The sequence below is a fragment of the Leopardus geoffroyi genome, chromosome D1, assembly GCF_018350155.1.
Source record: "Leopardus geoffroyi isolate Oge1 chromosome D1, O.geoffroyi_Oge1_pat1.0, whole genome shotgun sequence".
NCBI classification, from domain to species: Eukaryota; Metazoa; Chordata; class Mammalia; order Carnivora; family Felidae; genus Leopardus; species Leopardus geoffroyi.
In genome coordinates this window covers 41,682,418-41,698,432 of record NC_059329.1, presented here as the reverse complement: position 1 = coordinate 41,698,432, position 16,015 = coordinate 41,682,418, and positions in this window count along the sequence as shown.

The following is a 16,015-nucleotide window of genomic DNA, read 5'->3' as shown; positions in this document are numbered from 1 at the left end:
TTAAATATTACCTATGAACAGTTATAAACAAGGGTACAAGCATCAGACACCTGTCTTCTTTTCCCTCATTATTCTTTGAAATCTCCTCAATAGGCTAGTTCTTGGCTTACCCCTGGATGAAATCTCAGACTAATTCTATAGTCCTTGCAGTCATAAATTTTAAACACTTTCCAGGATCCTTCTAGTGCCAAGAATTGCCTTATGTCATTAATTTTAAATGTCTACTATTTGATTATTAATCAAACATTGATCCCTGGCTAGCCCCTTCCCTTGTCACCCACCCCTGATCTGTGAGACCCAGGAACCTGGGTCAGGTCCTCAGATGAAGGGCAGCTGGCTCTGGGATGTCATTTCTCTTCTCTTCACTGCCAGAGAGAGGTCCAGCCACAGCCAACTGCCTCTGAGTTTCACAGATAAAGGTCAAACACCAGTCCCTTATGCACGTCCAAACTTCATGGGGAAAATACTGAGCTCATTAATTATTTCACTTATTCACTCAACATGTGTTTACTGCCCATTTGCCATTTGAGAACCGTAGTTCTTGACCCATGAACAAGACGTATTTGTTTTTATACATAGATTAATCAAACCAGGACATTTTTGAAAGTGGATGTAAGAATGGCAGTGAAAGAGAATGCTCTTCATAATTACGTTGTGATGTCAGGCATAAACTCATTCCATCTCAGGTAGACCAGGACACATGGTCACCCTCCAGGAAGTGGACCACACAGTGTGTGATTAGTGTTGTAAGAAAAAATAGTATAGAGCCAAGCTGAGTCTAGAGTTTATAATTTTAAACATAGTGTCTGGGGAAATCTCACTGTGAAGGAGATGTCTAAGCAAACACTAAGGAGGGGAGGGAGGGAGCCACAGAGAAAAAGGAGGTAAGAGCCTTGAGGCAGAGGAAGCAGTGAATGACAGGCCCATTGTGGAAGGACACTTCTACCAGCTAAGAGAACCAAACAGCTAAAGTACTGGAGTGAGCAAGGGAGGAGCAGGGGACAGAATCAATGAGGCAAACAAGGGAGAGAGCATTTAGGGCTCCACAGGTCTTTGTGGAGATTTTCGGCTTCTGCTCTAAGTTGGAAGCCATGAGAATTTTGAGCAGAACAATGACATATTCTGACAGGTTTTAATAGAAATGAACTGGCTTTTGTGTTGTTGCAAACCATAAGGGCAAGCGTGGAGTCAGAGAACTCAGACTTGCAATACCGCAGGTGAGAAATGATGACGTGCCCTAGGGAGGCAGTTGGGATGGGGAGGCATGATCATATCCTGGATATGTTTTGAATATATTGACATCTATATTTCCCGATGGACTGCATACAGGACATACAAGGGAAAGTGGAGTCAAATTTAATCTCAAGGTCTTTTTGGCTTGAGCAATTGGAAGGATATTGTTGATTGGTTTCCCCAAAATTCCTCTCAGGTCCCTTGAGGTGAGGAGGCAGCACCCTTGCCCCGACCTCATCCTCACAGGGTTTCAGAGAAGGTTTTAGAAAGGAAGGGGAAATGCTGATATACTCTAGCAATTTCTCCAAATAAATTTCCTCTCAGTCTCTTTAATCTCAACCATTTTCTATGCTGCTGGGAATCATAATATTGACTTTTTCACTCCTATATAGATGGAGTGGAAACTTACTTTTGGATAGTGAGATGTTTATCCTGTATGATTTGATTATTTCCTTTTATTTAATTCCTTTTAATGTTTATTTATGCATTTTTCGAGAGACAGAGAGAGACAGAGTGTGAGAGGGGAAAGGGCAGAGAGAGGGAGACACCAAATCTGAAGCAGGCACCAGGCTCTGAGCTGTCAGCACAGAGCCCAACGATGCGGGCCTTGAACCCACAAACAGTGAGATCATGACCTAAGCTGAAGTCGGATGCCCAACTGACTGAGCCACCCAGAGCCCCTGATTATTGCCTTTTTGATGACTGAGATAGAGGGAGAGAGATAATCCCATCTGAAGATATTTTTTTTAAGTGAGCTTTATAACCAAGATAGGGCTTAAACTCACAACCCCAAGATCAAGAGTTACATGCTCTATCAGACTCAGCCAGCCAAGTGCCCCTCCCATTTTAAGATCTTGTTTACATAGACAAATACATGTGCATTCACACACATACATACAACAAAGTCAGGGTCATATCATGTCTCTAAAAATGTTAATACTTTTTTCATTTATCCCCTCATTGTTATATATCTTTTGAAAGCTATGAGCTTTTTCACCATTGCATTATTGTATCATATGGCTGACTCATTTCTTTAATCATTTTCCTTTTATTAGACATTTAGGATTTTAATGAACTTTCATCATTCTATATTTTGCTATAATAAATTCCCTATATACTACTCTCTGTAATCATCTCTGAACATACTCCTAAAGTAACCTCCTAGACATAATATTAAGTCAATACTAAACATAATTAAAATGCTTGATACAGTTGACATATTAATATCCAGAAAAGGTGTCTCAATTCAGATTCTCATCAGCAATACATTAATGCTTTATTTCAGTGTAATCTCAGCATTACTAAGTATTATCTTTTTTTTTATAACTGGAAGTTTGCTTATAATTTCTTTCTTCAAAGTTGTAATTGTTCATTGAGGTATAGCAATAAAAACCTATGGCTATGTGGAATGTTAATCTAAGCTAAAATCCATATTAAGTAGAACTAATATGTATATAAAACTTTAAATATGTAGAGATGTAGCAATGTAAAAATATAGGTATGATGTATAAATCATTTTTAATGTCCTTTCCAGGCTTAGAATTCCATGCCCCATGATCTATTAAGGAAAAAGTATCAACTGTTTATATGTGATAAATACCTATGCAACATTAAATCTTGACAAAGCCCAAGATTTAAGTGTAGCCAGGCACAGTCAGATGGTTCATTTTAAAGAAAGATGAACTCTCCATGAAGAAAGGTGATTCCTGAGCAGACTTTAATGGATTTAGTTTTATTTATCTTCCTCAGAGGAAAACACCACTTCAAATATTGGCAGAAATCAGATGAAGTGAGGAAATAGCCACATGCATCCTTGAAGGAACTGTTAAAGGTAGCTGAAGAATTTGGAATTTTACCCATCCAGGTTAGAAAAATAAGGGCATGGGAAAAAGAAGATATTTTCTTGGAGAATTCATTTTGAAAAGGCCCATAGCATATTATTGTTATTAGTATTATCATTAGTCCTCAAAACCTCACCAATTCTCATCCTTTCTAGTCTTGAGACTGCATCAAATCAATAACTACTGTAAACTGTCATTCACTGCAAGTAGTTTTACCTGATGATTAGAGGAATCTTATCTTTTCTTGCTTCCAGAGGACTCATTCACAAAAATCAACATACATCCACATCCAAATAGCATCCATTACTGCACCAAAGCCCACATTGCCATATTTTTTACAGCTTATTTAATAAACAGTTGGTTTTTAAAAGCTATTGTTTAATGAGAAATTATTACGTGATGGATATATTTAAAAAGTTAATTAAGTGCATGATCAGAAATCATTTGTAGTAGTTATTATCCCCATTTTATACACAAGTCATGTGAGACTTGAATAAAGGCATTATGGGGGCACCTGGGTGGCTCAGTTGGTTGAGCATCTGACTTTGGCTTATGTCATGATCTCATGGTTCATGAGTTTGATCGAGCCTTGCATCAAGCTCTCTGCTGTCAGCTCAAAGCCTGCTTCAGATCCTCTGTCCCCTTTTGTCTCTGCCCCTCCCCCACTCACACTCTGTCTCTTTAAAATAAATAAACATTTAAAAAATCTTAAAAAATTAAGGTAAGTAAAACCTTTAAAATATTCCTTCAGCTTAAGATATTTAATAAGTCCAAGTGCCATATTTCAGGGTAGCACGTCCTGGCCCCCATCAGCATCTTGTTACCATTTACTCAGGTGAACAGATGATTCTGACATTACAAAATAAGCACAAGAGATTATAGACAAGGAGGCACCTGGGTGGCTCAGTTGGTTAAGTGTCCTACTCCAGCTCAGGTCATAATCTCATGGTTTCTGAGTTTGAGCCGCAGGTCTGACTCTGTGCTGACAGCTCAGAGCCTGGAGCCTGCTTCAGATTCTGTGTCTCCCTCTCTCTCTGCCCCTCCCCTGCTCAGCTCTGTCTGTCTCTCTCAAAAATATATAAACATTAAAAAAGCATTTTTTTAAAGAATAAAGGCATTATGTATGAGTTTTAATAAATTGAGAAAGTAGGATGGGGTCATAACACAGAAGTCAAATTATGTGCTCTTGGTCACACAGCTAGGAGAGTCATATAGCCAATCCCAGCTCTGTGTGGTGACCCCACACTTAGTATTTACCTTCTCAAGCACACAAAGTCTCTCCGAAGCAGTGACTGTCTGATACTTCCCTCTTCTCCTACTCCACTTAGCAACAGTTTGTAGTAAGCACACGACCCACACCCATTGCAGGACTGAAGGTTTAACTACACAGTGCACAGAATCTCCCACTAAACTATCTGTTCTTTAAGTTCTAATGTATATGGGATTTCAAATTTGGCATTTAAAATCAGAATGTTTAGAAATTATTTCAAGAGTTTTAAGAAAAACTCTTTGCCCACCTGAACAAAATTAAAAAGCTGATTTGGAGTGGAAGTCAGGGGTGGTACCTCAACTGACTTTTTTACTGTCAGGTTTTATATTTGTTTACTTTTCTGTTTTGAATTTGAACAAGATACCTGGTTTTTCAAAACTTATGTAAATTCATGAGTCCTTAAGTCAGGCACATCGTGCATTCACAAGTCAACCCCAGAATATTTATTAAACAATCTTTAAATGCAGGGTACCTGTGTGGTTCAGTCAGTTAAGCGTCTGACTTGGTTTTGGTCCAGGTCATGATCTCATGGTTCATGAGTTCAAGCCCCACCTCAGGCTCTGCACTGAGAGCACAGAGCCTGCTTGGGATTCTCTCTCTCCCTCTCTCTCTCTCTCTCTCTCTCTCTCTCTCTCTCTCTGCCTCTCCCCTGTTTGCACACGTGTGCACAGCACACATGTGCACTCTCTATCAAAATAAATAAACTTAAAAACAATCTGTAAAGGCAATTGTATGTAAGACAGTGTGCTAGGTGCTGTGGAAATTACAAAGAAAAAAAACATAAGCTCTGATATCCATATATGGGTGGAGATAAAACCTATAGGAAATTACAAAGTTAAAAACTATATATGTAAAAATATACATTTTCTACATATGTAAAATAAAAATTGATAGTTAAGAAGAGTTATGGTTTCCAATAAATACATGGGGGTGGATATGGGGGTGTAGAAGGCAGAGCAATTGAACGGAGAAGTAAGGGGAAAAAACAACTTTTTTTTGACCATCTGAAACACACCAGGAACTATGCTTAGCGTTTAAACATTTTGAAAAAAAAAAAAAAGTAATCCTCTAGAAATTCTTTCAAGTGCATAATACAAGACTCATTATACAGAGGGAAACAGGGAGGGGCCAGAACATGGAAAGCCTTGAAGCTGTGTAGATGCTGTCAGTTCTTGGCATTACCCCTCAGGCACTATCATTCTGACTGTCCCGATGACTTGCAGTTGACAGCATATGTATCTCTGTTCAGGCTTTCTCTGAAACTACCGATGGCCTCTCTGCCCTAGACCGTGACAGGTTGGAAATACTTAAAAATAGCACCTCTGAGGAATAGCCTCAACTATGGAATTGGTATATACTCCACTGGCTCACCCTTTGTTTAATATCAATACAAACTGTATTCCTAGCAAACACTTCCCAGTAATATTCTCTATCAGAACACTTAAATTATGGATAAAATATGACACATTTCCTTTTAAATGAATCATTGCTTTAAAAGAAAAGAAGAGAAGCTCTCAGACATCAAAAACGAATCAGGGTCTTGTAGGTAGAGTTGTCAGAATGTAATAAGACTGGTGGCCAGGACTTCAGAGTATTGGGATATAATACCAAAGTAAATTCAAAAGAAAAGGACTTTGATCCATACAAGGTGGGAAACTGTAACAGAGAACCACACACAAAGCTTGGATCTATGAAAAATTATACCCTCACTGGAAGAATGACTAGAAAAAATTCTACCTCATCCACTCTCCCATCCACTCAATAAAATAGATGGCAAAGAAATCCATTTAACCTAGCTCTGGTTTCGAGGTGAGCTTTGTCTGGTGACAAAGCCAGACACAAAAGTGTGCACATTATATAATTCCATTCAGAGGAATTTCAAATACAGGCAAAATATTCTATCACTTTGGGGAAGCATATTGGAAGAGTATGAAGGAACTTTCTGGGGGCTATCTTTTCTGTATTTAAATTATGGTGGTGCTTACATGGATGTTTATAATTGTCAATACTTATCCATCTATTTGTTTTATTATATGTAAGTCATGCCTCGAAAAAACATTTGGGAGCAATGTCTTAAAAATTTTTTTCACGTTTGTTTATTTATTTTCAGAGAAAGATAGCACAAGTAGGGGAAAGGCAGAGATAGAGGGAAAGAGAGAGAATCCCAAACAGGCTCCACACTGTTAGCGCAGAGCTGGACACAGTGTTCACAAACTTCGAGAGCATGACCTGAGCTGAAATCAAAAGCTGGACACTCAACTGACTAAGCTACCCAGGTGCCTCTAGAAGCAATTATTTTTTAGCACAACTGAAGAGCTAAAGAGTGAATTTCTAATAAGAGCTAAGATTTATTGAGTGTTGAGCATGACTCTCTTTTTACATAAACTCTGTTAACCCAATGAGATGTGTTCGTTTTCACCCCCAATTTTTCCAATGAGGAAACTGAAGCACATAAAGATTAAGTATCTCTTTTCACAAATTCTCATAGCTAATAAGTAAATGAGTTAGGATTCTAACCTAAGAAATTGGACCCCCTAACCCGAAGATGCATGAAATCCAGATTCCAGGCCAGCAATCCTCCTACTAAATAAATCAGAAACTCTGAGGTTAGGTCTGAGTCAGCAATAAAAATTACTGCCCTGGGAAAATTTGAAGATTTGCACCCTGGAATAGTTACAAGAATGTTCATAGTATATTCATTTGTGTTAGCATATAACCAGAAGCAACTAGAAACAAGAGAGATGAATAATATTGGATTCCATTTATATAATGTAAGATTATTTAGCAGTGAAAATAAATGCCCTCTGGTAGTCTTATGTACGTGGATATCATAAAAAAATACAGAATGAAAATAGCAAGTTGCAGAAGGTTATATGATGTCATTAATATTAATTTCACAAACATTTAAGCTAGTTAATATATTGAATGGGTTGAGCCCCCCCCCCCACAAAAGGTTAGAGCATTATAAATATAAAGTTCAAAACAATGGATCCTTTAGGAATGGGAACAGAGAAATAAAAAGGATAAGTACACAAGGAATTTCAAGTATACTAAGAATATTCTATTGCCTAAATAAGTCAGAAGTATAGGTGTGTTCTTTACATTATTCCTTAAACCCACATGATTTTATTGTTATGAAATATTTACATAAAAATTAAGGGTAAGAAATATAACAACTGTACTAACACCCAGAAACGACTAATTATTTTTTGCAAAATTAAATTTATGCTATATGTGCAGATTTTAAAGAACAGATAAGACATTATAAATCATAGATTCTAGACTGAATTTTATGTAAATAAAAAATTGAGGGGCTCCTGGGTGGCTCAGTCAATTAGCATCTGACTGTCGATTTTGGCCCAGGTCATGATCTCATGATTCATGAGATCATGCCCCGTGTGGGGCTCTGTGCTGAGCATGGAGCCTGCTTGGGATTCTCTCTCTCCATCTCTCTCTGCCCCTCCCCTGCTTGCGTGCTCTCTCTCTCTCTCTATTGCTTTCTCTAAATAAGTAAGTAAATAAATAAATATCTTTGTCAATTATTGTTGGAAGCATATGATCAATCATTAGCAACAGCTGAAATAATAACTAATATTTGCACAAAGCTTACCAGCTACCAAGCACTATTCTATCTTCTTTGCATATATTAACTTATACATATATATAATCTTAGGATATTCCTATGTCATATGATTGTCTCCATTATGCAGTGGCATAGCTAAGGGACAGAGAATTTACCTAACTTGTCCAAGGTAGCATGTCTGGTTGGAAACAGAGCTAAGATTTAACCCAGGTTCTCTGGCTCCATATTTGGATACTCAGTCTACAAGCAATACCACCTAAGTTCCTGATAAAGACAGCAGGGTGTCCCCCAACAGTTCTCCAAAGTCACAGGAACAGAGCAAATACATCAGTTGTTTTATGTTAACAACAAGAGATTCCATCTGCATTGAGTGACAAGGGCCAAGCACGAATAATAAATGTCCTACTGTCAGGAAAGCAGAGGAGATGACAGCAGAAAGGAGATCTCTAGAATGTGCAATCCTTACACCTTTGGCTGGGAAGGACTACACTGAGCAGAGGAAAAGACTGAGTGGTATATTTTTGAGATCCTGAAAATCTGAGACTTAATCGCTCCTTAACAAAGGAAAATTGTTTGGTATAAAGTTATCGAGTCTCTTTTTTTCTCTTTCACCCAATTCTCTAGACACTCTTTAACATTTGCTTTTGCAAAGGAGATATCTGAGTCAAACTTTTCTTTTCTTTTTTTCTTTTTGATACTGGTTTGCCTTTTGTAAACATATTTCAAAAATCTGTACAAGATAAGCCTAGGTATGTTTTCTTTACATTGACTTTGGAAGGGGTGCCTACAGATTTGCATATTTATGCTTCTTTCCAGTTCTGAAAGATTTCTTTAGCCACATCTTTGTTGATTGTTTTACATCTGATTAGTCTGACTATAACCTCAGGAAAATATACAATTCTTAAATTGAATCCTGCACACTTTGCTTTACATCTTCTCACTATTGGGCTTTTTTTCTTCCCCCCATCTCTGCATTCTGTGCAAGTTTCTCAAGTTCATCTTCTACATCATTAATTCAGTTTTCCAAGGTAACTGTCTTCTTCATTACCTCCACTGAAAATTTTATTTCTGCTATTACATTTTTAGTTTCCTTATAAAACCTCATTATCTTACCCATTTTCCTGTTTTTAATCTCAGTGGTTCCCTTTTTATGATTTTCTGAACATGTTTCAAAGGAGTCATATATTATGATCTATTGAGAATAGTAAACATTTTTGGAAATTTTTTCTTGCTTCAGATAAGTTGCAAAGATCTCCTTCTTTGAACATTCAGTATGATAATGTTATTTCCTTGTTTTCCAATGTTTTCATATAGAATCTTTCCTTGGGTGGGGGTGGGTGGGAATAATCTATTCTACAAAAGGTTAGCTCAGAGTTTCTGTCCATTCAGTCTGACTCAAACTGTAAGCTGTCTTACAAGTCAGTTTGCATAGTTTACTAGTGAAATTCCCAAAGTCTTATGAGTTTTTGTTGACTTTGGGTCTGTGGCATTAAAATGGTCTAGTCCTCTTCTACTTAGAACACAATAAATGGATGGAAAGATAAAATTCCCATGATGCATAGCTAACAGGGCTCTGGGCCTCCCTTTTGATATTTTAATTATAGGAATCACACTTCTTAGGGTGAATGTACAACCATGGGGACCACCACCCAGTACTATCCCAATCCAGCCAATAAACAAAAAGAGACACTTCTATTGGAGAGAAGAGAACAATTCTCTGTCTCCCTGAAAGAACAGCTGCCAATCAATACAGTTGCTCCTGAACACAGAATCCAGGAGGCAGACAACAGAAAAAGAACAAAAGGTCTTACTGCATACTGTGAGGCAGACAGACTCATTTTATGCTTATAAATCACAATTTTTAATCTGGACCCATAGTTCTTATAGTGAGTGTACATTTCTTTCAGATTTTGAGAATGAGTTCATTGTTTAGGTAAGAGTTAAGTTTTATGTTTTCATCTGAGTCTGTCCATGGATATGTTTTGGTGTAAATTTTGAAAATATTGTGCCTAGAGTCACTATTCAAATAGTATTGAATTCTTGCTGGCCCCATTATTATGGGATTTATATGCCTCAGGATTCCCTGTGCCTATCTACCTCATAACCATATTATTCATCTGGATGGTAGATTACAGCTTGTCTGTCCTTTCAAATCTGCCAATAACTGAAGAAAGATGGTGGTGTTGCTGTCACTGATGTTGTTGTTTTGCTCACAGTGTGATAGAATTGACATTTGCATGTTACTAATCAGGATTTTTTTTTTAATATATACATAGAGACATTAAAGTGTCACTTTACCTACTTTGTTTCCAATGGATTTTATTTTCAGAGAAACCCTTAACCAAGAGTGGAATATATAAAAACATCCCTTTACATGCGCTAAGTAAATATCAGTTTCTTTTCCTTTCACCCCTTGGGTGCTTGTCTAAGCGAATGGGCTTTGGAGGCATTATAAAGACTCCTTAGTGCCATTTTTACAACCTGGACATTTCATGAATGGAAATTCCTATCACAGATTTAATTGGTCATGACTGTGTTCCTTTTTAAAATAAAAGTCTGCTTGGGATAGTTCATTGATTTCCTTCTGTCATTAATAATGGATGCAACTTACCCCAGTGGATGTATTCTATTAGATAGCTTGGAGCAGAGAACCAAAGCAGTCATGTCCCATTCCAATAAGAAAAGGAGAAAAGGGCTGGGGAGAAAAGAGGTCAGCACCCCAGAAGGAAATGTTACTACCAATTACTGTTTAGCATGGAGGGGAACCTAGCAGTCCTACCGTGAAGCAAGGAAAACTGTCAACAGAACCTCACGTTTGCTTAGGGCAACTCTCATGTCACCTAAACCATCAAAGAGCTTTAAGAACAGAGGTCCCATGATCCTATCACACACCTCTCACCTTCACAAGGTTTCCTTCTCTCATTAAGGTAGAGTTGCCATGTTAAAAATCTATGCCTATATTTCTTCTTTTCCGACCTTGAGTTGAGGTAAACAGCAGGTTTCCAACACCCATAAACTAAGATGTTATGTTCTCCTGGGTAGGAGGCTGGGATCACAGAATCATAGAGAAAGGTCTCAGTATAACAGCCAGGAGTGGCGGGGGTGTGTGTGGAGAAACATCTCAGGCCAGGAGAGTTTATGCATGAGTTCATGGTCTGGCTCAGGTCAGAGCCCCTGATGAAAGGTGCCCTGATGGTGGAGACATGGCTGACATAGAAAAGAGTGTACCAGCTCTCACCTTTTGAAAAACTGTGTGTGAAATCTCTGAACAGGGCATTTAAGCCTACAGTTCCATCATGACTTCTTGCTTTGACTTGTACTGTGTTTCACACTCTCTAAGGCAAAAGCTTTTTCAAAAAGTTTTTTGTTTGTTTTTTTTTTCTTGTTGTTGTTGTTGTTTTATTTTTAGTGAGCTTGTTAAAGTTATTAGCTGCCTAAGTTTGTGCCTAAGAACAAATGTGGGCTCCTGTAAAGTTAAGATGTTTCACTGAGCACACAGAGATTCCAAGAAAATTGGATGATTCTGAGGAGTTCAAGATTCCTGAACTGAATGTTTCTGAATCTGAAATTAGCTCTTGGTTGACTAAGAAAATAGCCATCTTGTTTAAGGGGACAAACTTACAACTACTAGATAAATAGTCCTGAAGATCTAATGCACAGCATAGTGATTATAGGTAATAATACTGTATCATAGATTTCAAAGGTACCAAGAGACTAGATCTTAATTGCTCTTCTCTCAAAAAAGAAATAATAATTATGTGCCTCGACAGAGGTGTTAGCTACCATTAAGATGCTAATCATGTTGTAACACAGTAGATAAGTGTATCAAAACACACTATACACTTTAAAACTACATAATGTGCGGGGCACCTGGGTGGCTCAGTCGGTTGAGCTTCTGACTTTGGCTCAGGTCATGATCTCGCGGTTTGTGAGTTCGAGCCCCACGTCAGGCTCTTTGCTGACAGCTTGGAGCCTGGAGCCTGCTTCCGATTCTGTGTCTCCTTCTCTCTCTGCCCCACCCCAACTTGTGCTCTGTCTCTGTCTCTCAAAAATAAATAAATAAATAAATAAATAAATAAATAAATAAATAAATAAATGTAAAAAAAAAAGATTTTAAACTACATAATGTTATGGGGCATCTGGGTGGCTCCATCACTTCAGCATCCAACTTCAGCTCAGGTTGTGATCTCACGGTTCATGGGTTCAAGCCCCATGTCAGGCTCTGTGCTGACAGCTCAGGGCCTGGAGCCTGCTTCAGATTCTGTGTCTCCTTTTCTCTCTGCTCCCCCCCCCACCCCCACACTCATGTTCTATCTCTCCCTGCCTTTCAAAAATAAATAAACGTTAATAATTTTTTTAACTGCATAATGTTATATGTCAATTATACATCAATAAAAGATAAAATAACCCCCCCAACACATGCACACATATACACACATGCCAACTTTCACAGAGTAATTGCCAAGCTTTAAAATAAGAAACTTTTCCATTCCAGCTAACCAACCCATTTCAGACTTTACCAGGATATTCTATTTAGCCAAAAGCTTTCTAGGAAAACAACAACAAAAATTCAAAGCAAAGCATGATTTAAAATTAAAATTTCTATATATTGTAGGAATATAAATTTCTATTCTATTGTATAATTCTACTCTATTCTATTTATATAAATATAAACTTCACATATTGTAGGAAAAAGTCCCAGAACGTCCTTGAAAGGAAAGCTCTGTGTTTAGCCCTGGCGTCCCTAGTTGGAACTTCAAGAAACATTCCTAAGTTTATGAAAAACCACACCACCAATTTTCTTTGGAGAATTCCAAATATAAAGTATGAAGTACGCTGTAAACACTGTGAATAAGAGTTCACTCTGTGGTAGTATTCTATTTTTGCACTGGGGCGCCTGGGTGGCTCAGTCAGCTAAGCGTCCAACTCTTGATTTTGGCTTAGGTCATGATCTCTCGGTTCATGGGTTGGAGCCCCACGTTGGGCTCTGCACTGACAGTGTGGAGCCTGGTTGAGAATCTCCCTTTGTCTGTGACCCTCCCCTGCTTGCATCCTCTCTGTTTTTCTCAAAAATAAATAATAAATAATAAACAAAGAAATGCACTATTTAAGGCTTCAGAAAACAAAAAAAATATGTTGTTAATCCAAATTTGGAGTTGGACCTATCCCTGCTTCATTTTTCACCTGTGGGAACTTGTAGTCAGGATAGAGATAGGGTAATTAAATAAATATATTCAATTAACTGTGTGTGCTAGCCATGGTTCTAGGGATTAGAAATATAGCAGTGAGAAAGTAGATAAAGATCCTACTCTCATAGAATTCATATCCTATGGAAAAAGAGTAACTGAGAACAGTTTAGATGGTAACATACTATGAAAAAACAGAAATAGGGCAGCATGATGGAGAGTGACTAAAGACTTCTTTAAGGTGGATGGTCCCTGAGGGTGTAGTGTTTCACTGGGGATCTGAAGAGAAGGAAGAAGCCATGTACAGACGTAGGAGATTACTCCAGATAGGACCAGCAAGTGCAAAGGATAAAAGGCCAAGACCAGTTCAGCATTTTGGGGATAAGAGAGACCTATTACTGGACTCAGTGAGGACAGTGAGAGAGGTGAAAGGTCACGGAGGTGGGCAGGTGGGTGCCATATTATGCAGGGCCCCAGTGGTGATATGCAGCAACACGTTTAATAGCCTGCATGCCTGATTTTTAGCACTTGCTAATTTTCAAGTTTCCTAAGGTAATTACTACCTCCATGGATGATTTCATGCTATTAGAAGTTTCAGACCTGGCTTACAAAGTTCCTGAAAATTTAACAATCTGATGTGAGCCAATCTAGCAGAGTAAGAACACTGTGTTGCATTTGTCTGGGGGAAAACTCAAACAGGGTTTGAGTTTCCGGTTTCTACTGTAGGAAGAGAGGGAGAATATCAATCCTAATTGTCTGCAGATAAAAGTATGTAGGAGTGGGGCGCCTGGGTGGCGCAGTCGGTTAAGCGTCCCACTTCAGCCAGGTCATGATCTCGCGGTCCGTGAGTTCGAGCCCCGCGTCAGGCTCTGGGCTGATGGCTCAGAGCCTGGAGCCTGTTTCTGATTCTGTGTTTCCCTCTCTCTCTGCCGCTCCCCCGTTCATGCTCTGTCTCTCTCTGTCCCGAAAATAAATAAACGTTGAAAAAAAAAAAAGTATGTAGGAGTGACTTGCCTGATTGGTGGATTTGGGAACAGGGAGTAGACGTGCCAGGTGGTGACCCTTTGCAGGCCATTCTCTTTGTTAGATCCCCTCAACCACAGCCAGAGAACATGCTGACCAGCTAACACGTGCAGGAAGACATTTGGAGGTGGCTTTCCCTGGGTAGGAAGAAGTCTGCACTTCTAAAGGATGAGTACAGTTCAAGGAGAAATCACAGGTCCATTGTGGCCTCACAACTAAGACACGTTCTCCAATCACCATTACCACAGAGGGTGATGCTTGCACCTCTGTCTCTCTGATCCTATGTGGACTTCTCATTTCTAAACTCAGTGGAGAAATTAATGGGAGTCATTGTTTTTATAGGAACAAAATGGGTTTTGGCATGAGAATTATCTGATTTATGTTTTACATAAACAGAATACTGTGTCAAAGAATGACAGAATATATCGCTAAAATTTAACAAGGAGAAGAAATCAGCATCAAAAAGATCAGGACATGATGTCTCTGGCAAAGAACAAAGATCCTGTGGTGGGAAATAGCTCGGTAAACTCTAGAAACTGACAGGAGCTAATGTGCCTCAAATAAAACAAGTGAGGGAGATATTGGTAGGTACCTAATGAGCTAAGAGTGAGGTAGGGCCAGACCTTGCAGGACCTTGTCAGGGCTGTGTGAGCACATTTGGCACCTCTGTACAAATTGGGAAAATGGACCTCCTCAGAGTAGATAAATTAGAAAAAAAAAAATGCTCTCTATGGGCAGGAAAATTAGAACAAGGTGCTCCATCCTCTCTGTTGATATAACCCAAAGCCCTTGGATAGAATTGAGTACTAGCAAGCTGGTGGACGAAATCCAAGCTGTACAACCAACCATATGGGAAGGAGTGGGATTTTATTATAGGGACTAGAGAAAGCAACTGAGGAGTTTGAGGAAGTGATTGAAACGGCAGAGCATACAACTTAAAGACACCAAGATGCTTGAGTTTCACTATTGTTTCCTCTTGTTTGGCTAGAGATTAACCTATGTACTTGCATTTTCCTATCTATAAAACAGGAATGATAACAGGGCCAACTCCATGGGGTTGCTATTAACAATAAATGAGTAATCTATGTAAAGCACTCAGAAAGGTACCCAACACAAAGTCTGTGCCTCATAAATATTTGCTAGGGTTATTAACTGAATGGCATATTTAAAAGATCATCTGGCTAATGTACTGAAGACACACTTTAGGGGACAAAGACAAGAAGTGGGGAGACCAATGAGAAATCCACTCTACTAGTACAAGAGGAAGATGGTGGTCTTTGGGCGAGCATATTATAGAGATTTAATTATGTCAAATTCTATACTCAGATCTGGTAGCAGACATTGGTTGATGTGGAGAACAAAGGCAAAAGGAAATGTAGACAAAATTTCTTTACAACTTGCAGCCCACTGACACCAGGAACTCCCAACTGTCTTAATGCTAATGCCTTGCTGGAGGGAAAAAAACCTTAGTTTGACAATAGCTAGGCCTCCAGGATCCTGTAAGTCTTGTTTAACATACGAAAATTCTTTTGGAAACTTCCTTTGTCTCTATCCCTCCCAATTTAAAAGTATATAATCAGTTCCTCCTCACAATCCCAGGGCAGCTCTTTCTGCCCAGGGGTCCTGTCCCCATGCTTTAATAAAACCACTTTTTTTGCACTGAAAATGTCTCAAGATTTCTTTCTTGACCATTTGCTCTCAGACCCTGTATCAAATCACATCATCACCTATATCAATTTATCCATGACTATTTCATATGTATCTCAAAAAGAAAAGAATTTCTTCTTAAACATAGATATAATACAATTACCCAATCTTGAAATATTAATAATAATTCCTTACTGACATCAAATATCAAGCCATCAAATGTTCTACGATG